The following is a 24,571-nucleotide window of genomic DNA, read 5'->3' as shown; positions in this document are numbered from 1 at the left end:
AAGCACAGTTTTTCTAATATTCATGCAATTTTGTGTACTCATCTGTAACTCTTCAACATGGCCTGATAAGACTAGGCCAGGTTTCTTTTTTTTTTTTTTTTTTTTCTTTTTCTTTCTTTTTCTTGGCCACGCCTGCAGCATGGCCAGTTGGAAGTTCCCAGGTTAGGGGTTGAATTGGAGCTACAGCTGCCAGCCTACACCACAGCCACAGCAACACCAGATCCGAGCTGTGTCTTCGACCTACACCACAGCTCATGGCAATGCTGGATCCTTAAGCCATTGAGCAAGGCCAAGGATTGAACCCGTGAAAGGAACTCCTGGCCAGGTTTCAGTTTACCTTTTCATCAGATATTGACTGTGGAAAGCTTGTATTTTGAAACTTAAACATAACTTTTCCAAGTTTGTCATGTTTGGAGACAAATTTATTCCATTAGTGGGCACATACATTAGCTTGGCACATACCAAAATTGCATCTCAAATATCTCCTTTTAAGGTGTGCTCCAGAGTTTTTGCCCTAAATGGATTTTTCTGTTAAATATCAGACCTTTTTTTTTTTTTAAATGAAGTATATCTAATTCATACACTTCTGTTTAAAGAGTGTGTGAAGAGATGTGATAGCATCTTAAATGACAGACCATTCAGTTAAAAAGGAACCACACCGAGAAAGCAGAGTTAGTGTGATTTCTGAAAGCTCAGAGGAAGAGAACAAGAAAGGAGGGCCTTTGCAGAGATGCAAAGGGGCAAAAGCCAAGGGGAAAGGCTTTTCTGCAGCCATATCTATAGGAGAGACCACTGCTGAGTTACAGGCCTCTAAACCCATCTGGGATCCTTTGGTGACATAAACTTTGCTCTAGTGGTTTATGACATCACCGGAGCCCTCTTAGTGGAATTACAACTTCATAATTCACAGTTAGCTGTTGTTTATTTTGTATTTAATCATTTGTGGAGCATACTGGCAGCATCCTCAGGGGAACTATGTGGTTATGCTCCTGCAAATCTTGTTGTTGCATAATTAAGTGCGTCAGAAGTAATTCACCAAGTGTCATAATATCCCATATTTCAGGTCTTGCAGATGCTGACCTTGGTTGTGATTGTCCTGAAAGTTATCCCTACTGACTCACCTTCTCAATGAGTTTTCCTTTGGGGTGAACAGTTACCAAAGACAACTGGGCTTCCTGGTTTAAAAACAATTTTCTAAGCAGCAAACATAATGCTTCCATAGAAAGATAATCCTTTTTATGTGACACTGATTTCTATAATGTAATGGTAAAGTGTGGTTCTATTCCTATTGACCCAAAGAATGTAAAAGGTATCAATGAGATAACAAAGAGGGTTGTCGGGTTAGCAAAAAGGATTTGGATTAGTCTCTACATTTCTTTGTGTTTGGCCCTTCCTGCGGCTCAGAGATAATCCCACTTATCTAATGCCTTCGGATCTTTCAATGGAGGAAGGGAGCTAAGGGAAATAAATTAAGATTTATAGAGCACTCATCATGAACAGGTACTGTGCTGGGTTATTTATACTACTTACGTTGTTTAAATTTTTCTAGTAATGCTGAGCGGTAGATATTGTCATGCCCAATTTACAAATAGGGCTTTGAGACTCAGAGGGGTCTAAGCAACTTGCCTGAAGCCTTAGAGTTAATCCTGACAAAATCAGAACATGTCTTAACTCCTCTGGTACCCCATATTCCATTATCCTACCACTTATCTTTTAGTGGCTGAAAATTGGAAGAAGATGGTTGAATTGAATGACTTTTCTCTGATGTTTAGTCAGTGGAACACAGGACTTCTGTAACTGTGGTACTGGACCATGTATTGGGATTGCAAATAGTCCTTCAGAAAAGTATATCTTTCCAAAGTCCCTTATGGAACTGACAGTTAAACAGCAAAGTTGAGGTTAAATACAAAGCTTAGTGAACTTGACTGAAGGGGTAAATTGGAAGACAGTGCTGGAGAAGAGATTGGGTGAGCCAGAGAGCTTTCCTGAAGATGACGGATTGATTTTGAAGGTGGCTCTGACCTTGACCATACCACCTAGCTCCTCTGAGCTGTCATCCTCTCAAACAAAAAAGACAGCATGTATTTTTTACAAGTCGATTGAATATTAACTCAGGTCTACGTGGATATTCATTACCTTATCTCACAAGTGGTACGAAACTTTTAAATTGTGTCAGGTCTAATACTAGATTAAATACTAGATTGGAATAGTGAAACTAAATGACAGGTCCAAAATTTCTGTTGTATTATGTCTTGCTATGGAAATGATTTTTTTTTTCATAGTGAAGAATCGGGTTCTGTTTAAGAGAATCAGTCTGATTTGGTTGTTTGGAATTGAAAGTTCATTTTTCCAGATGCAGTGTACTACGTAATGGTGAAGTTTCTCAGGAAGCCTCCATCAGACTGATAAAGGTATGGTACAGATGAATAGTATCGACAGTGATGAAGGAGGCAGCTAGAGGGCTGTCTTGGGAGGAAGTGTCTTAGTGGCTCAATAGTGAGGAGGAAGGGGATATCTTTCCCCCTTTACTGTTACAGGACCAGTGCTGGGCAAAATTTAGAGCTAGATGAATTTAAACTCCAGGCAGCCTTCTTCAACACCCACCCCCAACCACCAGTATCTGAATTCTACCCTCCTCTCTAGGTGCTCTCATCTCAGCAAATCTCATTTTTAAACAAAGTTGGAGGTTTAAGTCTGTCATGACTACAGAACAGACTCCCATCCCATTGTCTTTCTCTTTCTCTCACTCATTTTCTCAAGTTTGACAACTATGCATTGAATATCTGCTGTGTGCCTGTCACTATCCTAGGTTTTGGGGATAACAAAAGTGAAAAAGACAAATTGTTTCTTTTCACAGAACTTTCATTCTGCTGAGAAAGAAAGGCAATAAACCTGTACTTAAAAAAACAACTGGATGAAGGATTCAATTATAAATAATGGAAAGTCCTCTAAAGGAATTAAAGCAGGATTATTGAACAAAGATATACATGAAAAGAAGGAGCTGACCATGAGACAATTAGAATAAAGAACCTCTTAGGCACTGGGAATGAACGGCAAGTGCAAAGGCCCTGTGGCAAGAAAAAAATGGATACATTCAAGGAACAGAAAGAAGGTCAGCCTGACTGGAAGAAAGCAAATGATGGGAGTTTGATAAATGAGAGCATAGACATAAGTAAGAGCCAGGTGATAGGGACCTTGTAGGTCACAGTGAGGAGCTGGACTTATATTCTAAGGGTGATGGCAGCGGGAAGCCACTGGAGAGATGTGAGCTAGGGAGTTTTGTAATCTGATATATTTAAATGAACAATATAACGACAATTTGGAAAATAGAGAATCGAAGAGAAAGGAGAAGCAATTAGGAGGTTATTACAAAGGGCCAAGTGAGAGATAATGGTGTTTTGAACGGACTATATGGATGGTGGGCACCCAGACTGTGCTCACTGCGGGGGATCAGGAGGCTGATGGGAGCCACCAGCTTAGTAGATGAAAGAAAGCTTGCCTAGAGGGCTGATCCCAGGCACTTACTTTCCTTAGCCTCATCTTTTCTGTATTTCCTTACGTGGGTTTTCTCTCAAACTTGCAAGCCTTCCCACAGTGGGCTCCTGGAAGCAGTTGACAAAGAAGAGGGAGTGGTTGGGTGCAGCGGGGTGTGAAATGGGAGCAATTTTTTTTCTGGAGTTTGTGATTTGAAAAGTTAGAGCCTGTAATTCAGGTACTGCCTATAATTTTCCCAGAAAGAAAGGGTTCTGTTTTAAGTTCTACAAAAAGCAGCATCTTTGTAATTTAGCAAAACATTAGAAGGCAGTATTGCTAACAACCACAATTCAGATAGGTGAAGACCCCTGTAACTGAAATGCCTTGAGAAGTCATTTGTGTTTCCCAGGATGGAGTTACTCACGGCACTCCCCGCCCCCCAACCCCATGCTTAAGTGTATATGCTTTAACGCAGCCAAAGGTCAGAAGTCACTGAGGTCTTTTCACCAAACAACGAAGCAGTGCACATAGTTCAGATGAGCTGAAATCGGAACATCTTTACGTACTGCAGGTCATTCAGATAACAAGTGTTTATCGTGTACAGCACTGTGCCAAGCACTTTGGAGGATACTAAAAAAGCATATGACGCAGGCTTTTGCCAAAAAAGCCAATCATATGCTCAGTGAGATGAATCCGATGCCTCAAATAGCTCACCTTCAGTGTAATTTTAACATGTTCAACCCTCAGATCACTTGATCCTCATACCTGTTCCTCCTCTTTCCCCCATCACTCAACAAGACCTCAGGCTACCAGGTGGAACTAGATCAACCTTTGCATAGCATCTGCAACTCCTTTCTGTCTTCCACTCTACATTCCTGTTTCTTGGGGCAGACATTTTGTCCCACAGGGGCTTGATCAGATCTTTCTTTGTAGTTCCTTATAGATGGAATTTTCTAAGACCGAGAAGTGATTCCAGACTGGAATAAGAATTCCAACCTGTAAGAAACCACCAGCTGGAGAACGCTCGGAAGAAACTTTGCAAAGATAACATCTTGCTTTTAAAGAGGACTTTGAGTCCCCAATACTTTCAGCATTATGCAGCTTATAGCACCATGAGATTTCAGAAATACTTCGCCATCTCATCTTCCTCAACTTTCTAAACCTTCTGACACGTCTCATAGATGTTTCGAGTTATTTGGCAGATGATAAGCTATAGTCAGCATAAACCTACCATTATGCAATCAGTTAAGAAGACCATGAAGTATCCTTTTCGGTACCTGAAAAGGAAAATTGGACTTCATGTAAACCAAACCTTGGAACAAGATGACTTTGAGACTGGCATTCACAGACAGTTTGTTAATTCTTAGCACAGGGAATTTAAACAGTATTTTTCCCGAGACTGAAATATCAGCTTTATAACAGGGCTTATTTGAGATTTGATTAGGCTTCTCTCTTCTTCTGAGCTTCCACTAGTGTCCTTATTAATGATCTGAAAAAAAGGAGCAGAAGAAATGGGGTTGGGATAAATCGCTTTACACCAGTTATGGCTGGAACAGGCAGCCCTGCACGTCTCCTGATGCAGGGGGACACAGGACAGTGTGAGGTGGAGAAGGCCAATCCAAGGGTGACTCAAGTCTGAACTAGTAGCTGACTAGGGGACAACTCAGCAGTCCCAGAAGTCTGACTCCAAGCCAGGGGATTTATAGAAGCAATCTGCAGGACACATTTAGAGGGAAGATGGTTTGGGAATTACGTGGTGCTTTCATTCAGACTAGGAAATATTTGTTTTAATAGCCGAAGAGTAGAAAAACTTGGAATTTGAAACCAGAAACACTAGACCTCAGTTCTACTTCTATTTCTGCCTCTGTGGGCCACTCTTGGCCTCCATTACCCATCTGTAAAATGGAAGGACAATGTTTGCTTCATTTGTCTCTTTTTTTATTATGGAGTCTTGAGGGAGCACAGTGTGGAAGAAAAGCTGTGTATAGTTTGAGGTCTGATTAACCCTCTGATAAAACTCTAGTGTTACAGTAGGGTGACAAACTGCTGGGGAATCAGAGGGTGGATTTTTCAAACCAGACGAGGAAAGGCTCCCTGAAAGAGGCAGCATTTGAATGTGACTTGGGTATAGAAGAATTTCTTTTACAAGTCAGAGTATTGTGAGTTAAGAGCCATATAATCACTAAGCAAGTGAATGTCAAGTGGACACGTATCTGTTCAGTCCCACAAGAATGCTTCCAAGCAGAAGGGTGAGGCCTGTGAATTTCCTTGGCAGTAGCTGATATTGTTTCACTCTGTTATAGTTAAAAATATGGACCCTCTGCCTCCAGGCTGTCAATCTGGGCACCTTTCACCAGAATTAAACTCACTTAAAATGATTTGAAACAACATTATATTAAAAAAAAAAAAAAAAGCTTGGTAGACTTTTAGTCAAGGGTATAAAAAACAAGCTGCTGTTTGTGTTCCAGATATTTTTAAAAAATATGGTCTGGTGAGTGGAGAATGGCAGCTTGGAAAAAATGCTGGCTTAGAGGACCAAAAACCTAAGAGGGCAAAACCAGGAAGCTCTGTATTTTATTTAATTAATTAATTAATTTATTTATTTATTTTGTCTTTTGTCCCTTTTTAGGGCTGCACCCGCGGCATATGGAGGTTCCCAGGCTAGGGGTCAAATCGGAGCTGTGGCCACTGGCCTAAGCCAGAGCCACAGCAACGCCAGATCTGAGCTACGTCTGCGACCACAGCTCACAGCAACACTGGATCCTTAACCCACTTAGCGAGGCCAGGGATCGAACCCTCAACCTCATGGTTCCTAGTCGGATTCATTCTGCTGTGCCACGACGGGAACTCCAGCTCTGTATTTTATAACCCAGCTTTTCTTTAAACGGAGCTATCGGCAGCCCTGGAAAAAAGGGGAAACAGAAGGGGAAGAAGAGAAGTGGGGATGTGAATTTCTCATTCAAATAATCCCATGGTTTTCAGCAAGGTCAAAAGTCTGAGAGTTCTCTGGTGCCTTGGGGAGTGGGACTAAGGAAAATGTGACTTGCCAAGGTCAGCAATTTCTGACACTCATTCAAATTCTAGCCTTAGGGGGGTAGCTATTTGATGAGAACAAGGGAAGAGGTGGCATGAATAGATGACATTTAACATCGGTAGGAGACAGGCGGCTGCGGCAGCTTGTGCACTGAATTCCAGGAGAGACATTTCCAGAACAAACAGAGTCACCTCTTAATTGCCTGCATATGGATTTCCCACTTAGTGGATTCTTTTAAAGTCTACGGTTGCTGTTTCTAACTTGCACACGCCAGAGGTACTTCATTTCATTATCTCAGAGACTACATGCTGAGAACCCCAAATCATCTGGAAACGAAACCTAGGCAAAACTCATGAGAAATATATACCTCCTGGGTAAACGAAAATGAAGACACTATATAATATTTTTTGAACATAAATATAGTCAATGATTTGTTTGGGGCAGTGGAACTAACATTCATTGAGTACCTTGTAAATGGTCATGCCCTGCTTTTCTCCATTAGTTAGAACAATCCAAAACTGGTTGGACACCTCCTCATCCCTGCCCCAAATGCAAGGCATTTATGCTTTCTTAATACTTGCCTCTTTTCAGAGTGAACAAAGTTAAACAAAAAGTGTGGTTTCTATGATATCAAGAACTTTTTTTTAAAAAGTCACTCCTTACAATTTTTTTTAACAAGTCAGAATATTGTGAGTAAAGAACAATATAACCACTGAACAGACAAAGTTCAAACCCCATATGTGAAAGGTTGTTTTAATGAGAAAATGTTGGCATCGTACATTTACAGTCTGTTGACGTTGTGTTGGGTGAACAAGTCCGTGGGAGGTACTCATGGAGGTTAAACAAGGACTCTTGGTCTACAGGCCTCCCCTCCAGCCTCTTGAAGGAGATTTCTTTGGATGTTCAGGGATGCTCCACAGCGTTTGCAAATTCTTTCTTCTCCTTCCTGCGCTAAGCCATCAGAAAAAGAGCTTTTTTTCTGAGAGCGAGAGGCAGGGCCCACCGACTACAGTGTGGACTTAGCAGAGCAGCCCGTTTCCTCACTTCACCTTCTGTGGTTACTCTATGAGCCTCACCTTCTTTTTCTCTAAACAAGGATCACGGTACCTCCCTCCCAAATAGGTAGGGCCGTTGTGAGCATCCAGCAAGATAATGTATTGGGCATGGTTAGTACTGTGCCTGGCATGTAGCAAATACTTGCTGAATGGAAGTTATTTTATAATAAGCACTTGATCTTTATTTTACAATTGAGCAGAAACTGTGGAGTCCTTTATCACTCAGCCATAAAAACTGTGTGACTATTTCCTTGAAATATTTGTAAACATCTGGAAACAATTTCATCCGAGGACACTTTAGGTAACTAAAGGGACTCATTCTTAAAATGAATATACAGTCTCAAGAGACTCTGGGGTCAAAGAGCAAGTGACCAAATACTTCTACTCAAATCAGAAAGCTTTGTGGTGAGAGAGAGGGGAAAAGAAAGAGAAAGAGAAGGAGTGGGAGAGAAATATATTTTGCTTAAAGCTAAGCATCAAGCATATTTGGTTTGAGAAGCAACACTTTGCTTAGTCTATGATTAAAAGTCAAAGCATTGGGGCTATATATCTACATTTTTTGCCAAATGACCTCTACATCCAGTGCCACCCTCTCTAAAAATTATTATTGCTATTATTGTTATTACTAAATCTATTAACCTGGAAACCTTCAGAGAGAAAGTCTAGAACTGCCTGCTGAATTTGGACTCAGTAAGCAGTGTGAAATAACTGAAGAGAAACTTTAGCACTCAGAGTACAATGTGGATCAGAAAAATGTAGTGTTACACAGGGTTAAGAGTATCTGTCAAACTGGGCTGTATTTTGCAAAGATGGAGATATTTGATATTTTCTATTTTTCTTCAAAATCGCTTTTATTTAACAAACCCATTTAAAAAAGCAATTAGATTTTTTAAATTTTTCTTATTTTTTTATTTTTTAAATTTATTTATTTATTTTTTCTGCTGCACAGCATGGGGACCAAGTTACACATACATGTATACTCTTAAAAATAATATAAAGTCAGGTATAGCTGAAGAGTTTTCAACTTTTAGCCCTGCAAATTTAATTTCAGATTCACACTCAGGATAATCCAGACTTTAAAAATTTATTTACCTATAAAATGTTATCTTAAAAAATTCTCGGCGCCATTACTTACTTAGCCAAGAAAGGACGTTTACAAAAACTTTCTACTCTTTTCTGACTAGATTATTTCATAAAGGAAAGGATACTGTAGCACCAAAATAATAAAATGACTGTAATCTCAGAGAAAAAAAAGTGGGTACATTTAACTTATGAAGAAGCTCATTGCTTTGTACTTATTCCCACCCCCTCCCTTATTTTATATGGGAAACTTGAAACTTTGTCTTTGTTCCAAGGACTCTTGACTGGGGATCTTTGATTGAGGCATCTTTTGCTTCCTGTATCTTCACTATATAATTGCTGATTTCATTATTGAAACGTGGTGATTTTGTGGTGACCCAAGTTCAAGTAAATTTCATATTACTCTTTAACTATACATTTTCAGTTCTTAGTTCTGTGACAATAAAATTATCATCAATCTGCAAGAACAACAAATGGTATATTTAAAACCAGATGAAAGATAATATGAGTTAAAAGTAGAGGTTTGAGACTTTTTAAGGAATTATTGATTTGACATGGTACAAATCCATCCAGGTATACTTTTTCCTTATTCACTGGTATGCAATCTCAGGTTCCCCAACGTCTTAGGAACAGTGATAGGAAAACTTTACTAATGTTCAGTTATTTCAAAACACCTTATGACAAATATATGTTTGCTAAAACTAAATTTTATTTATTGAATTGATATTAATTTACTATTACTCTATGGAGCCTTGTATAGCTCTTAGAACACAGTAGTGACTCATTAAAGAGCTGATTGGATACATAATAAATGATGATGTTCCTGACTATCACAGACTAAATGACACCATAGACTGACAATTTGAGTTTACTTAATGCAAATAACAAGTTATAGTTTATTTTCTGATAAAGTTTTTAAAACTTGGAATCTATGGCGGGGAGGTGGTCTGGGGCTGAAAAGATTGACAGCATTCTTTTGGTTGTGTGTATGAAGATATGAGTGGAAAAAAGTCTGTGCTTTGAGGGACTTTCGCATATTTAATGTTTTTGACCAGAAGTCTATGCCAAGAGCCATGTGATTTTTTTTTTTTTTTACTTTAAACTTTAAGTGTATGATTCTTGGGTCCTGATATTTATCAGCTTAAGAGGATCCTTTTCATTTCTTAGGCATTTTTCTTGCTTTCGGACACCAGGTGGCGACATGAGGTGAGATGTGGGGAGTTTGGGGCCCTGAGGTTGAACAATGTCAAAGCGAAAGAGGAAGCAGGTAGAGATCTGGAGAGCAAATGGATCAGATTTAATTGTGTGTGTGTGTGTGTGTGTGTGTGTTTGGAAGACAGACAAATCAAAAAAGGAAAAACATTTTAATGATTTGGTTACATTTTGGCTGAGAAAGACTAGATAGATGGCCTTCATCATCTGTGTGAAACTTTCTACTAAATTCTAGGCAATATTCTACTTGGAAAATTTGGAAGCTACCAGAAGGTCTGTAGTAGCTACTACAGTCATTTTTTTTTTTTATTAGTATTTCATTGTATGTAAGACTCCTCCCTTCTCTCCCATTCATTTAACATTTATGGAGTACCTACAAGGTTGCACACACTGTTATAAGCACTAGAAATGTTGTGTTATTTAAGGTCTAGTCTTTGCCATCTAGGACCCCATAGTTTAGAAAAGGCAGATACATGACCCCTAAATCAGCAACACGTTATGGATTCTAGGATGGAGTCAGGATGGAGGTAGGATAAAGAAGCGTCAAAGGATGAAGTTGTCACGCAAATGGCTAAGGAAGAATTTCATGGAAGATGTGAATTTTGAGTTGAATAATGAAAGGTAAATAAATGTTAATCACTCAGAACAGTGTGCAAGAGGGAAGTTATTATATGCAATAGTCATTTTGCCACCACAAACGGTTTAAGTATGTGTGGTGTGTAGATGAAAAGTTGGTTGGTTCTTAGCATTTAGTCAAAGTTATACCTCAAAAGCAAAATCATAATTGCCATTAGTAGTAATTCAAAAACCTAGTTTTGAATTTGAACATATGAGAGAATATACATTTGGCAAAATTCCCCACCCTCTTGTAATATGAGAATTTGTGCGATGTGTCATTATAATATGAATTGGGCTTAAACATTCAAATGTTTTTATGGGGTCAGGACAGGTGAAATATGACCCATCTGGATTTCAGGTAAGAAAGGTCTTGGAAGTGTGATGCCAGGAAGAGTATGAATAAAATAAAATTTAGAAACTATTCAGAGAAATGGAAATTTCAGAAAATATAAGAACCTAGAGGGAGGATCGTAAGTTGGCTTGATGCAAGCAAGCCCTGCCATTGGGATCAGAACAAGGGACTGCAGGAACTGATCAGAGGGAGTCCATAGAAAAGGCTTGATTGCAGAGAGATGGTACTAATGGTTTTGTCTAGGCAGACAAAGGGAGTTTGTAGAGGGATAGTGTGATAAATAGATGCTTGCTTGGCAAAAATTGGGGATGGATCAGAACATTAATTTGCGTTTCAGATGGCTGTGGAGAGAGTCGGGTAAGCCTTTCAAGGAAGTGACATGTCTTGTTCACCACGTTTTTCCATGCCCAATCACAGACCTAGAAATTTTTCCTCAAAAAGTATTTGTTGAATAGACAAAGTAAAGTAGATGGGCTGAGTGCCAGCAAGCAAATAAAGACTGGGTTAAAAATGTTTATGAGCCGGCCCAGGAGTGAAATATAAAATCATATCTTAGAGACTGCTGATAGATTTAATCAAGTCGAATATAACATGAGGAACAGTTTGTTTTTGCAGAGTTGCCCCTCAAATGAATTCTGACATCGAGAAGAAATGACCTACATTTCTTTCTTTCTTCCTTCCTCCCTTCCTTCTTTCCTCCTTCCATTCCTCCCTTCTTTTTCTCTTTCTCATGTTTTTGCTTTTATTTCAGGCACATTGAATTAGGTTGTTTTCCCCGGTTCCCATCTTCTCCTCTTCTCTCCATTTTCTTTTTCTCCCCCACCCTGCCACACCTTCTGCATCCCCTCCCCAACCCTTTCTTTTCTCCTCCTCCCCTTCCTTCTTTCCTTTCCTCCTCTCTCCCTCCTTTTCCTTCCCCATTCTTGTGTGAGTGACACATATCGAATTGAAGATAAAGAAGCACAGTCCCAAAAGTTTAATGTAAAGTGGGAATGTTCTAACCTTTGTGCTCTGGATGGCTGACAGAGTTCTAGCAGCAGCTTTCAGGGGACTACAAAATCTATTGGGGTGGGGGGAGCCATACCTTATTATAACTCTTAAACCTACCTTATTGTGCCATTAATTCAAGAAACACTTAATGTACGACTATGTGTTCATGGTACTGTGTTAAGCACTCTGAGAACATGAAGTTGCTTGTCCCTTAAGAAACTTAAGCTAATGGATGGTCCAGAATCTAGACAAAAACAAATATAATATTAAATGGAAAATGATGTTATAAGAGAGGAACAAATTATTTGATACAGGTGTGATTTTTATATTGACGTCCAAAATTGGAGTAGAATTTATTCAGGTTTATTTTCCAGGAAAAAAAAAATGCATTTATATTAATAATTATTAAGGATCAGGATGTCCTTCCTAAAAACTGACAATCCTTATGGGCTTAAAAATCCAATTATTTTTCCATAGCATCAGTGTTTTTTATTAAATTTTTAATTTGAAGGGTTTAACTCAAAAGAAGAGCCTTAAAAATCCCCCCAAAATGGGGTTTGTAAACCTGCTGGAATATCCTTCCTTGAGTCACTATCATATGATATATTGGAATGTAGCTAACTTTCTATAATGTAGTTTAAAGATAACCTTAAATTATTATTATAACCTTACATTACAGTAAGCATTATAACCTTATTATTAAGTTCTGCATTGCATGTATTTGATGAAAAATCAAAGCTGTTTTATTTTGAGTCACTAGTATTCTCTTATTGTTCAAGAATTAGATTTGTCCTAGTTGTAGAATCATTTTTTTCAAGATAAGAAATGAATCTGTGACAAGTATTGAGGATTGAAATGGGCTCTAGAGAACCTTTATGGAAATAAGTTAAAGAAATATTTAACTAATTAAGTATCTCTCTCTCTCTTTCACACACACACACACACACACATGCACGCACACCCCTACCTCTCTTACACTTTTCTGCATCTGGGGCTTTTGGAATTTTTATATCATCGAAAACGCTTACCTTCTGCAGAAAGCCCTTGACCTTGAGGTACCTTGGGAAATTTTAGGAGCTGGCCTAATCCTATATATTCTCCAGGAAAATTTGACAGCCTTATTGCTTTTCATCATTAAGTGATCCTGGAACTTTTCCTAAATAGTCGGGCATATTAACACCGGCATCTTGATTCGGTTCCAACCCAACCTTCAATTAATTCCACTTAGGCTAGTCATAGCATTCTTTCTCGCTCCTTCGGTGACCTAAGCCATTCTGGGAGAATGCTGTGTGTGCTGTTAATATTCATAGAGTTCTCAGGAGACAGAAGCTATAGAAAAGCCAATTACCATGCTTTTGCTATTATTACTAATCGTAGGGTTCTACCTCAAAGGAATGAGGGAGAGAAAAGATGAAATAGCATTGATAAATGACTTGCAAAATAGAATATGCTGTAGAAAGGTTCTAAATATTACTATAAAGAGTGGAGACAGCATGCAAATGTGATTAAGAAGGTGGGGTCAGAGGGCAAAAGCTGGAATATGGGTGCACTTAGGGTCAACACAACTGAACTCAGCTATGATGTAATTTCCTGCACATACCAATCTCAGAGTCAGGTTTTCAGGAAACAGGATATTTGAAATGGCAGCACTGCCTTGCTTATGAAGGGGACCAGGAAAGAACAACAGTTGACTTTCTTGCTGAGCTGTGATCCCTCTCTTCCCCTGTTCCCAATGCCCACTAAACTCAACAATCACCCTCATAAATAATTTGGAAATTGGCATTGCTAGGCAAAATTTGCTCAGCCAGATTCTTAAAAGGAGAACTTTGAGGAAAAAGATGTTTGATAGTATGTATGGTTGGTGTGGTGGAGTACGGGTAATAGGAGTTATGGGACAATTTATTACTTGCAAGTTCTTGGAAATTGAATTAAAAAGATGAAAAGATCAGATCTTGAATTGGACTAAATTTTTGAGATGAAATAAATGATCAAGAAAAATTTATTCTCTCAGAAATCTGAACTTGGAGGAACGGGAGATGTAGCAGGAACAAGTTTATAGAGTGTAAATTGTGGGTGAGTTTTGCCTACAAAGTGAAATGGTTGGGTGCAATAAGTCCGTTTTTATTCCCGAACGCTTGATTTCTAATTCAGATGTTATCTGCCTGTGAGAAGTGGGAATAGCATTTTTCCCCACATAGATTTCATGAGGCCAAATATTGTTTTAGTTTTCGACAGCACTTTGCAGTTTCCTTGAAGGAAGATTGCTGCCCCCAAGGATTTTATCAACACTAATGTTGGTTTCTAGGTGCAAGTGTCTCCAAAATCCCATGTGCAAATGTATCCAAATTTCAGCACCACAAGTTTTTAGCTTCTCACTTGTGTTTATTATAGTACCTGCCAACACAGGAAACACAGTAGAATGAATCTAGGAAAACATAGTCACTTTGAATAGAATCTTTGAACTCAGGGTTGAAAGAGAGCTTATAAGTTATGGAGTCAAACCTATTTTGGGATCTGGAATTTCTTCTCTGGTCTTCTTGGCAGGCAGAATCCAGGGTTTGCTTAAAGATTTGCATAGCTAGCGAGTGCGCTATCTCACAGAACAGCTGTTTTTGCTGTAGGATGGGAATTATCTTTATAAAATCTAGATGGGAATATTATGCACATGTATGCTTTTGTGCGTGTATAATACATATGCTCATTTAGGAGAGGCATATTCCCTCTATAACTTCATTTTCTTATTCAAAATCTAGTCACATGGGCTAAGAAGTTGAGCATACTTATGGGGGGAAATAAGAGAATTGGAATAGTGCTTAAAATCTGGGAAATGTGCCCACAGTATTTACCACTCTTTTAAGAAAGGATATTTAGGCTTTTAGTACTAAGCACATCTTTTTATTGACCCAGGAACTTCTACTATTTCACAATGAAAGCAGACTGTAAATAAAACGTTACTGATTTTCTTTTTTCCTTTTCCTGTAGTAACCAAATGCTTTCAGCCACTGAAGTCTAATGAGTAACAGCTGTGCTTGAAGTGTTTCTATAGATAAAAAATTTCAAGCATGGTAACATCTAAGGATTTTTTGCCGTTGTTGTGAAAATAACAATTGATGCAGGAACTAAGAGATGGCCAAAGGCATCAGTTCTTCTAATTGTCATTCAGCCTCTTCATGCAATAAATTAGGAAGTGGTAGAGTCTAATAATCCACTGCATTGGGAGAGATACTGAGGCTCTCTGACCTTGCAGGTAGTTGCAAGAACTTGCAATGGAAGTCTAGTTCACCCTCTGGGATGTCTTTGAGCCCTGATTTATAAGATATCTGATGTTAGAATAGCTAAACGCAGTAATTCTACACCCATGGTCTATTAGAGATAGAAGGGGCTGGAGAGGGTGTCCTTTACAACCTTTTATTTGCAAAATGAGGAACCTGAGGCGATTTGCACGAGATCAGCCAACTAGTTGCAGAGCTGTGCCTGCCACCTGAGCTCCTGTTTAATGCCCATTACATTCCACAAATGGCTTTTCCATAGCTTCCTTCTGGTTGCAACCAGTCAAAATATGATGCTAGATAAATACTACATATCTAAACATTCAACAATTGTCCCTCCCCCTCTTTTAGAAAAATCTGTCTAGGATATATTTAGGATGCTATCATTATCTGTCTGTTCACATATGCTTGGTGAAGGAGGATGCGTTCTGGGGTGGAAAAGTCATTCTTTCGCACTGGGCGTTTGTACAGGCATGAGATTCTCAGACGCAATTTGTTGAGGCGAACGTATTCTTCTTCAAAGTCAGGACTAAAAGCCTCTATACCGCCAGCTGTGCTTGAGTTCTTTTCACTTGGACATGTCAACTTCCAGTCAATTGTACTTCTTATTAGTTCAAATCGCTTCCCAGTGTAATAATGACAATAGTGTAAATAAACTCTACTTCAATAAAAAATTAAAAATAAAAACAAAAAACTCAAAAAGGAAAGTAGAGACTATCGCTGCCATTTTTAGATTTGTATGCTGGCAAGAGAGTCAAACATCAAAGAAATATGACTGCAAAACTCTTAGATTCAGTGGACATTGAACTGTGCTAAAATAAGAGAGCAACTGAAGCAGTGTTCGTGATTTTAAAATATTAAATCCGCAACACATAATCAATAATCTGGTTAATAATTCATATTGACTAATAATTGTGGATGTGTTTTTTTGCTCATTTCAATGAGGAATCATTTTTCAAGTTTTTATTTTATGAGCTTATAGCCCCATATTGGTATTAATTGTTATAAAATTAAGTTACTTATAAATAATAAAAAGAAAATATGAAACTAGATGTATTTGAGGTCTTGGAGCAATTTACTTTATTTGTTTACTTGATTTTTATTTTTTAAAAAGTTTATATGTATTTAAGTTAAAAAAATCACTTCCTATTAGCTCCTACTAGAAACTAATGTCTCTAGTCAACAAGAAATCCGTAAGAGGTATGAACTCACATCTTTCCCCACAACTGTCCTGATTGCATCTTCTCCTTTCACTTCACTGCCTGGTTGTACTCTTTTTGGTCTATTCTTTGGGACCTTTGCTGGAACCTCAGTTGCCACAGTGTAGCAGAGGCTTAGAGCAATTTAGGATGATTTTTTCTTGGACCTTCTAGGTGTTCATGTGGAAAAATAAAATATAGACATGTTTTCCTCCATGTTTCAATCTAAGAGGCTTGGGCCTTTAGTTTCCTCTCCCTGTGGTGGTGTGTGTCCTAAAGCCAGCACACAGAGGGACAGAAAGGATCCACACCTTACAGCTGCACTGGTCACTCATGCAAGGTGGTGGAGAGGCAGAAGCAAGGGAGACAGTGACATGTGAAAGTGCCAGGGCCGCACAACAGTAAGATGGGCCTGGCCTGCTACTTGGAAACTCAGTGGGTGTTACTCCCACACTGTGGGAAGGCTAGCAAATGCATCCTTAGTCACAACCAGCCGTGGCATGTCTGTATTAGAGGAGAAGAGGCCACCTTGAATCTCAATATCTTATATTTATCTTCAATTGCCTATTCCCTAATGTACAGTTCTCAGAGAAGAATGTGCCACAGTGTTCCAATAGTTATGAAAAGATAACATACAGTATAGCTGGCAGTCCAGCAGGGATGTGGTTAAGATTTGCCAAGCTGTCCGATGTTCTTTTTAAGTAAAAAGATCTCACCGAATAACTCTTATGATCCACTTTTCCAGTTAAAAACGGGCAAAGAACACATTTTGCCATTTGTGCTAGAGATCAGTATCTCTTTATTTACATGAAAATTACTTTAAAAGCCAGGCAAAACCTATAAAATCTTAAATATTCCACACGGGGGACTCAAACTAAGAATCTTTGTCAAATAAAATGAGTTCTCCAAGATCTGCTTTCAGCCACTTTCTTTGCATCTAAACATAGCCTCTCTTAGAGGAAGGAAATAGTAAAGTTCTCACAGAGAGAAAACCGTTTGCCACTCAGTAAAAATCCTGGGGCCTCACTGTATGAAAGCTGTAATTTAGCTCGACTCACTCCTCCATGAGTTAATTTAGAGCACCAATAAAAGGAGATTATTTTTGGATTGAGAATCTGCCTGGCACATTCTCTGAATCTAATAGAGCTAAATAAAACCATCCAAACTCCTGTGATTTTTGGAGGAGGTCACCCACAAGTGACGGCCCTGTGATAGATCTTTGGAACACAGCAAACCAAATGCCAAGGAGCATGCTCTAGTCTGGTGAGGTTAGGAGCCACATATATGAACAGACCCACTTCTGAAACATGTATGACTTGGAAGAGATGTGGAATGTGAACATGCAAGTAGGCCTGAGTGTGCACACACGCACGTGCACACACAAACACTTCCATTGGTCCAGGAGGGAGCAAGGAGAAAGGGAAATCAGAGAGAACTGACGTAAAATAAGCTGTGTCCCATTTTTGGCTGTGGCACCTAACTGGTTTCCACTGGGCAAATCACTTCAACTTTTTGAATCTAAGTTACTTTATTGTGAAAATGGGAACAATTGTCTTTCTTAAAGGGTTATCATATCAGATATGAAAAGTGTATATATTCACAATCACCTTACAAGTATAAGAGGAATTTAGTTTTGATTTTTTTCCTTGCCTATATCCTATCTGCTTTTTTCTCATAGTCAATGTAAGATAAGCCCGTCATAGAAAATAGAGAAGAGTGTGAGAAGGCAATAAGAGAAAAATATCTATTATTGGCGTCACTCAGAGGTGAACACTCTTAACATTTTATTTCTTTCTAGTCTTTTTTTGCTGAATGGTTTTATACAGTTAAGAACATATCAGGAGTTCCCGTGGTGGCACAGTGGTTAACGAATCCGACTAGGAACCATGTGGTTGAGGGTTCGATCCCTGCCCTTGCTCAGTGGGTTAATGATCCGGCGTTGCCGTGAGCTGTGGTGTAGGTTGCAGACGCAGCTCGGATCCCATGTTGCTGTGGCTCTGACCTAGGCCAGCGGCTACAGCTCCTATTAGACCCCTAGCCTGGGAACCTCCATATGCCGCGGGAGCAGCCCAAGAAATGGCAAAAAGACAAAAAAAAAAAAAGAAGAATATATCATATGTGTAACTTACACATATATATATATGGATAAATATATGTTCACAAATGTCCCTTAATAACATTAAAAAGCCTTTATAAACACAACTTGTAATACTACATAGTCCCCCTCCTCCTCATCTTTATCAACATTACTGCCAATATTATCATCATCATTTATTGATCACTATATACCAGACAAAATATAAGTAGTTTACATATGTTATTTTAGTTCATTCTCATGAGATATTGATGTTTGTATACTGAGATAAATACAACCAATATAAATATTGAAGGGAATAATAGTATTAAACTATAAACCTTGGAGAATCCTCAAGACCATTTCAATTAAATTAACTGGAAACAAGGTGGCAGTAATACTGGCAATGACCTCAGACTTTTTTGGAAAGTTAAATCTAAATAAGGGTACACAGATATGTTTCTTGAGAAAGATGTCTTACCACTTATATATACATTTGAGAATAATTTCTTTAAAAAATTTAAAGCCTGGAAAACAAAAAGCATCTATTTGTTTTTCTGTTCCTAGGGAGAGAAATCATTTAAAGATGGTTTAATGCCTCAGTGAAATGCAAAAATGCTTCTTCCAAGAATACATAGGCACCATTCAGGGTTTGGAAGGGTGTTTTAGAATCACAGTAGAGGCCTTTTGCTTATTAAAATTCAGTAAATTCACTATTTTTCTAATCATTTAGCCTCTAAATGAAGCAGCTGAGAGGAATAAGACCATATTATTTCTTTAGTTTTTAGAAACCAATCTTGTAATTTCCATTTTTATCAAGAGAACACATTCAGAGGAGAATTGGAACAAAGTTGCTGCTGACTTGATTTGGCCGAAGATTCTTAAGCAATGCCTTTCATAACCATTGCATCTTTCTGCTGAAACCTTGCTGGTCTACCAGCCTCCGTTAGATGGGTGAAGGGAGAAAGAGTGTGAGAGATGGGAGAGTCAGCCTTTCAAGGGGAAGAGGTTGGTCGAGGATGGGTTGAAGGGGGTCTCTGGAGAAGGAGCTCTTTGGCTGCTAACTTTCCAACCCCCTCTTCAGAGTGACCCACTGGCCGCCAAGGCTGGTGTTATCCTCTACACAGTGTTGATGGTCTGTAATCCTTTGTCAGAGTAATTGACAGTGAAATCTGTACTTTTGCAGCTAATGATAAATAGGGCTTTTAAAGGTTGTAATTTCTTGTTTAACTGATGCCAGTTGCAAATACTTTGTGCTGAGGAATAATTCCTCTCTGCCAAATAAAATACAGTGGAAGTCTGGGGTGTGTTTTTCAGTTTATTGTTAATCACAGCTTGCCTGACAGAGCACTTTCTATGCAGGAGATAAATGCTTGGGCCGTCTGGCTGCCAATGGCAGTACAGAAAGGACTTTTCTTGGGGAAAAAGCTTTTCTGTTTCTCCAGTAAACATTAATAAGGCTTATTTATTTATTTTTTTACTTTTAATTTTTATTCTTGCATTGAAAAACTCTTTCAGAGAGGTAAATGTTTAGTTCTTTGAAAAGAAAGGGATTCTTTGAGTTTGTGAATGTGTCTCATTTCTTTCTCTGTTCCATTCTGGAACTGTGGTTTGCACATAGTTCCTCCAGATAAATGGCAAGAAGGCGACTTTCTCAATTCACGGAAAACTGTTTTATGAGCAATGGGATTTGGGGAAGAGGGTCTTGAGGGGTTTGCCCATTTCAAGACTAGAGGAAAAGTTATAGTAAAAAAAAGGGCTAGGGAGTTCCCATCATGGCACAGTGGAAACAAATCCGACTAGTATCCATGAGGATTCGGGTTCAATCCCTGGCCTCACTTAGTGGGTTAAGGATCTGGCACTGCTATGAGCTGTGGTATAGGTCGTAGTCACTGCTTGGATCTGGCATTGCTGTGGCTGTGGCATAGCCTAGCAGCTATAGCTCCAATTTGACCCATGAAAAGGAAAAAGAAAAATAAAGAAGGGCTGGAGAATGACAAAGAGAAATAAGGGTTCCTGTGAGATCAAAAGGAGATAGGCTTGCTTGGATCTGAACTGGGGTTGCTGCCTTTAAAAATAAAGCAACACAAAAGAATGATGAGAAATATGTTTGTCTCAAAGTACAATTGCATACGTTTCTAGAGTTTTCATAGCTAATTATGTTTTATTTTTTATTTTTTTAAGAAAGATTTTATTTTGTTTTATTTTTTTGTCTTTTTTTTTTTTTGCTATTTCTTGGGCCGCTCCCGCGGCATATGGAGGTTCCCAGGCTAGGGGTTGAATCGGAGCTGTAGCCACCAGTCTAGGCCAGAGCCACAGCAACGCTGGATCTGAGCCACGTCTGCAACCTACACCACAGCTCATGGCAACGCCGGACTCTTAACCCACTGAGCAAGGGCAGGGACCGAACCCGCAACCTCATGGTTCCTAGTCGGATTCGTTAACCACTGCGCCATGTTTTAAATGTATCAGTAGGATTAGCAATTTTAAAATACCCTGAAGTCAATATGTTATCTTATCTGATACTATGTTTTTGGAAATTCTCATTTTTAAAATAAACCAGTTGCTTAAAGTGAGACTCTTGAGGAGCCCAGGAAGTTCAGTAGGTCTCAGGTGGAGTGTTGGAAGGTGAAGGCACTTCCAAGTAGCATAGAGCCTTTCATGGATGGTGTTACTGAAGGTTCCTAATGGAGACGGTGCATGGACTTTTAGGATATACATTTGGATCATTTGGAAAGGTCCTTAAAAGCTCTCCCATACATTGAAAAAATTGTCTCTTCTTCATGTCCTGTATTTGTACTTTGCACCATTGGTAACTCAGATACACATATTCTTCATAGATTGAAAACAAGATGAGCAGAAGAGTTAAAAACAGGTCCATACAAGAAATATAGTGGGAGGTGATGGACAGAGATATTATGGTGGAAGTTTAAGAATCAAAGGCACCTAAAGCATCCTGACAATTGTAGCAGGATGGGCCACATTATTAGCATTGACCTTGTGAATCTATAAAGCATCAATGTTTGCCACATGCCCGGCCAAAACCAAGCTCTATGCAATTGCCAGGATGCTACTTGAAAGGCAAAACTGCTCCTGTCACCCACTCCTCTGCTGACAAATTCATTACTGTCTCCCCTGTGCTAAAAGATGAAGTCCAAATATATGCTGTAAGAGGCCCTCTGCTATCTGGCCCTGGTTTCACTACAGCTTAATTTTTCTCCTCTTCTTAAAGTTCCCAACACTCAGCTTCTGCAACATAAGAAAGTCAAGATCATATCACTTACCAGCCCTGCATTCTTGAGGTGTCTACTTTTCTGAACCTGTAATGTTAGGACAATGACATGCTCCTTCATGGAGCTGGCATGAGGAATAACTGAAGTGAGAATCTCTTATTAGGAATGAGTGATACTGCTTTCTGTCAATCTGCTCCATCCATTACAGTCTTTCCCCTGGTCAAAATGTGTATTTTTTCCTTAAAAATCCAGTGCAATTAGCTTCTCCTTTTCTGTAACTATTTCTTCACTTAGTAAAATATAGTTAATCCCTACTTTGTGCTGGGGTTTTACAGTGTATGCCTCCATTATTTTACTTAGCTCATTTTTTTGAAGTTTATATATCTGTTTTTATCACTGAACTATGAGCTCTTTGTAGGGGTGGAGGACATTGACCTTCCACTGACCTTCCACCAGCCAGTAGATGTTCAATAAACATATACTACATTGAATAGAAAGAGAACACAAGATGGGAAACCTGAATTGTTTCATAATTGCAATTTAATTTTAATGTCATGGTTTAAAGGCTCAAATAAGCCTTGGGCATGAACTCAGTTTAATTTGTTGGCTACTGATCATTCCATGCCTACTCAGACCAAATGCTTTGCTTGCTTTGTTCAAGAATTGCACATTTGTCAGACTCCCCCCTATGGAGTTGGCATATGTATGAGGTGTGTATGAGGGAAAAGCAGACACACATGTCTGCTAACAAATGTAATTTCCATCATGAAAGAGCTAAAAAGACGACTACTCGACTTACTTTGTTAGTGGAGCTAACCAGTTCCTTAGGTTGAGGTGCTCATCCATTTTCACAGTAGAAGAAATCAAATTTTGATTTGTTTTCTCTTGTTTTCCATTGTTCTACCACATGAACACCCTCTGAACGATAAACACTTAAATTTTAAATTTTATTTTGCTAGCACTTCAGGCAAAGACAGTGTAATATTTTTCTTCCATAAATGGTAATAGTAGAATATTTCAAACAACACAGGGATTCCAGAAAGCTGAGGTTGTGGCAGTCCGGTGATTTATGATGCTGAATGTAATGGATGGGTACTAGATCTATGCAATTATCTTGTTCCCATTGGCCTTGTGTATAATCGGATTTATGCTCTCATGACTCTGGGAAGAATTTGTAACTTGATGATCAGGAGAAGAATAGAAATATCTTGCAGGTTGTAACTTCAGTTTTGCAGATTTTGCCAAGTCAAATGCTCAGAAGTGTTTCTGTGAAGTAAATACCTCTTATGAAAATCACATGATTGCAACCCAGTCATATATATCAAGGAGTTGGTGTATTTATCTATTTCAAGTTGGTGTATTTATCTATTTCAAGTTTCAAGTTCACAATACATGCTCACAAGTTCTATGCACCTCTTAAAAGTTCTTCCACTTTTTTATAGTTTTAGGCCAGAAGTTTCATAACCCCTGCATTCTTTCCCTTGGTCAGTCTGCTCAATCTCTCTCATCCTCAGTTTTCCATCTGCAATATGAGGGTAATGATTACATGACCTCTTAAGATAGTGAAATATACTCCATGTAAAGTACTTTACCATGATTCTTGGAAAATAGTAAGTAGTCAGTAATTGCTCGTTACTAAGAAATATTAATTAAATACTTGGGAAATCATATTAATGCAACATCACATTAAATACTGGAAAGTAGGTAAAAAAGGTACAAAATATTATCTCTGCCTTCACAGAGTTTACAATAATAATATCTTTCTTATATGCACAATATTTTTAGAAAAAAATTGATTTGAACCTCACAACAGTCCTTTAAGATTTTTTAAAAAATTTTGTTAGGACTTCTTTTTTTCATTCATTAGTAAAGAAACAGGAGCCTAGGAAGGATGTGAGTTTGCTGAATGATACTGAAGGGCAGCCACAGGATGGCCACTCAAGGCTCTGTCTTGTAGTGTCATTTCCAATACATACCAGTCTCTCCCTTTGAGAGTAAAATATATAGAAAACAAAGAAGACAATATGACAGTGTAGAACAATGTGCTCAACTGTGTGAATCAAGCACTTAGTACGAGTTAAAAAAAATAATAATTAATGTGATCTAGAGAGGCTGAGAAAAGCAAAATAAAATTTTAATTAAAGATAAAATTAATGAACTCACCCACTGGCCATTTTTAATTCCAAATGGTACTAAACACTGGTTCCCCCCACATATTCAATTAAATAAATGTTACTTTGTTTAGTGTTGCTAAACTGCATTAAATTATTAATGTATTTTTCTTTAAATTGTATTAAGTGCTCTTTGCTTATACTATAAAGACACTGGGACATAAATGAAATAGCATATGTGTAGTGTTTTATGATCTTTGGAAGAAAGGCACCATATAAATGCGACCTCTCAACCCTCAGAAGTTATGAACACAATTACATTGTTTCTAACAGAATTCTGGTCTCTCCAACTGCACTGAGAATAAAGTGGGGAATATAGTTTTCTAGTTCTTTTCCTGAGGTTTACAAATCTCTAGGCCATGGTTAACTTTTGGCATGAGACCACAAAAAACACACTCCAAATATTCATCATATCCAAAGGTTAAGTAGTGTACACAAGATGTAATTGATTTATTGGCCGTTGGTCACTGCAGGCATTGTATAGGACTGTATGCAAACCTGCCTTCTCAGCCGTACTCTATTCTTAAAGGAACTTTTAGAGGCAAGCTAGACTTTGGAAAGCCAGTGACATACATCTTCCTGTCTCCTGTCCTGAGCCCCCACAAGGGATGATCTTGGAGAAAATCGCCGTCATGATAGTCTTTGTTGAAACGAATAAAATGTTAGACAGATTTGCCCCAACAGATCTGTATCCTGTGTATAATAGACTATACACTAAACTTTTCTTAATCTTAAATGTTAGAATTGGTCTCTCAGCCTGGGGAATAAATTGTTTTTCTGGATGCTCTCTTTTGGAAGAGGTGTCAACTT

General features: G+C 38.5%; 1 protein-coding gene and 1 long non-coding RNA gene across 6 annotated transcripts in view; one reads left to right on the top strand and one right to left on the bottom strand.

Annotated features, from left to right (window-relative positions):
- PRRX1 (paired related homeobox 1) overlaps positions 1-24,571 on the top strand; it is a 112,096-nt gene that overhangs the window by 16,556 nt on the left and 70,969 nt on the right. The gene's annotated exons all lie outside the window — the stretch shown is intronic.
- LOC106510093 (uncharacterized) overlaps positions 86-24,571 on the bottom strand; it is a 291,454-nt gene continuing 266,968 nt past the window's right edge. The window contains exon 3 of one of the 2 annotated variants that reach the window (XR_014843875.1): positions 86-4,751. This is a non-coding gene — a long non-coding RNA (uncharacterized LOC106510093). Of the gene's footprint in view, positions 4,752-22,523; positions 22,857-24,571 lie in introns of those variants that run through there. The other variant, XR_014843870.1, reaches the window with a different exon arrangement.

The sequence above is a fragment of the Sus scrofa genome, chromosome 4 (assembly GCF_054392235.1).
Source record: "Sus scrofa isolate SSC_HxYL_T2T_F1_AM1 chromosome 4, Sscrofa_HxYL_maternal_Yorkshire_Landrace_v2.0, whole genome shotgun sequence".
NCBI lineage: Eukaryota > Metazoa > Chordata > Mammalia > Artiodactyla > Suidae > Sus > Sus scrofa.
This window is presented reverse-complemented; position numbering and strand designations above follow the sequence as displayed.